Here is a 2,500-nt window from a genome sequence, read left to right as displayed (position 1 = left end):
AGAGAGGAAAGGGAAGAGGAAATGAGAGGAGAGGAGAGGAGAGGAGAGAAAAGGAGAGGAGAGGACGGAAGGGGAAGGAGGGAATGAGAGGAGAGGGGAAAGAAGTGAAAGTGTGTGTGTGTGTGTGTGTGTGTGTGTGTGTGTGTGTGTGTGTGTGTGTGTGTGTGTGTGTGTGTGTGTGTGTGTGTGTGTGTGTGTGTGTGTGTGAGTCCACGTGTACATGTGTGTGTATGTGTGTGTGTGCGAGTGTGTATGTGTGTGTCCGTTTACGTTTGTGCTTCTGCGTGTGTATCCATCTTTATATGTGTATGTATACAGTATGCCAGTGTTAATTCTGCGTACATAGCTATGGCAGACTGACAATGAAATAGTAAAATATTACGAGAAAAACGTAAACTATGAAGGTTTACTTTGCGAGACCGATCTAAGAATCTTCAAATATCATTTACTTAGAAAAAGAAAAGAAAACAAGTCCATAGCACTGTAAAATGAAACAAAAAACGCTAAGCCACTTTTACAAGAATATTAATTACCAAGTTTTTTTTTTCTTTCTCTTTCTTTCTTTTAGGTATGGGCTAAATCGTGAATCAAGTGACCTGATTTAGAGTATTTTACGTGGTCATAATGGATCAACACCAAGTTCTGATATTGTTATGTTGGTTGAGGTATAAGAACAAGGAATCTTTCGTCCCATAACAAGGTCGGGTTTGAAAATCAATCCATCAATCAAATCAAATTAATAATGCAAAATAAATACTAATACTATTACTATTACTATTATTACTACTATTTGTGCTGCTACAAAATAAAAAGTACAAAAGCAACGTTCAGATGTTCCTGGCAACACTGCAAACCAAACATTGTTGACCCAAAACCCGATAGAGGAACTCCTGGGAATTCTTAGTCTTCCTAGGTAGAATTCTTAGTTTTCCTAGATGTGGACACTGCCGTACCTGTGAACAAAGAGAAAATGGAAATTCAATTATCAAATCATAAAACACAAAACTCAGAAATGTTAAAAAAAAAAATCCTAGAAATGACAAATTATTACAAAGCAAAGTGTGCAAATGAGTATATGTATATATATATGAATATATATATATATATATATATATATATATATATATACTCAGATATTACTTAGAAATATTACTTACATATTAAATCTATGTCATTGATCGTCAAAAATGCTACCTAAAACTTACCAGCGGTAATCATAATGTAACTACATATTGAAACAATTTTCTTTAGTATGTTATGTTAAATCCCATAAGGACGGATTAGTGATAGTTATCTTCTCTCTCTTTCTCTCTTCTCTCTCTCTCTCTCTCTCTCTCTCTCTCTCTCTCTCTCTCTCTCTCTCTCTCTCTCTCTCTCTCTCTCTCTCATCTCTCTCTCATCTCTCTCTCATCTCTCTCTCTCCTCTCTCTCTCTCTCTCTCTCTCTCTCTCTCTCTCTCTCTCTCTCTCTCTCTCTCTCTCTCTCTTGTATTTTGTTTATTACCTACCACCAAGAAGAGTACTCCTTTTTGTGTGTACGTGTGCCTGTGAGTGTCTCCGTGTACATGTGACTGTGTGTGTGTGTGTGTGTGTGTGTGTGTGTGTGTGTGTGTGTGTGTGTGTGTGTGTGTGTGTGTGTGTGTGTGTGTGTGTGTGTGTGTGTGTGTGTGTGTGTGTGTGTGTGTGTGTGTGTGTGTGTGTGTGTGTGTGTGTGTGTGTGTGTGTGTGTGTGTATGTGTGTTTGTGTGTGTGTGTATGTGTGTGAGTGTGGTATGTGTGTGAGTGTGGTGTGTGTGTGTGTGTGTGTGTGTGTGTGTGTGTGTGTGTGTGTGTGTGTGTGTGTGTGTGTGTGTGTGTGTGTGTGTGTGTGTGTGTGTGTGCCTGTCTGTCTGTTGTATTACAATTGATAATACTATCCCAGCGACCATTGAACTCGATTATTCCAAAGACATCACTGCAACATGTAATTAATTCCATAATCAATGGTATTAACATTCACGCCTATGTGAATATCATGTAGTGAATGCCATGAAACACTCACTTATGACTGAAATAACAGTTGAACCTCAAGAAGTAAATAAGATAAAATAAAACAGGGAGGAAATTGAAACACACGGTAATATACATAACGAAAGTATTGTTTGATAATAATAACAATTTTCATCTGTAGTACATGCCATCAATAACACAAAACAAGATAAAATAAAAAAGTTAAGAATTAAAGAAAACAAGATAAATTGAAATAGAATAGAAAAATAAGAAAATCAATTAAGATTAACAGAAACGGAATAAAAAAAATAAAGAATATATAAAATTTGTATAAAGTGAAAATAGAAACAACAAAATTTAGATTAAAATTATAAAGATAATACAACACCTTCACCAAGGAAAAACACAACCATGACAACAATAAGTCCTAAACAAACACTAACAAACACACGACCAATACTACTTCCATACCAAACAGAGGCCCCGATTTCCGATAATTGCTGGCGAGAAAG

Source organism: Oratosquilla oratoria, chromosome 13 (assembly GCF_046742065.1).
Source record: "Oratosquilla oratoria isolate Oo_2021 chromosome 13, ASM4674206v1, whole genome shotgun sequence".
In the NCBI taxonomy this organism is placed as follows: domain Eukaryota; kingdom Metazoa; phylum Arthropoda; class Malacostraca; order Stomatopoda; family Squillidae; genus Oratosquilla; species Oratosquilla oratoria.
The sequence above is the reverse complement of the archived record's forward strand: the minus strand, read 5'-3'. Positions refer to the sequence as shown.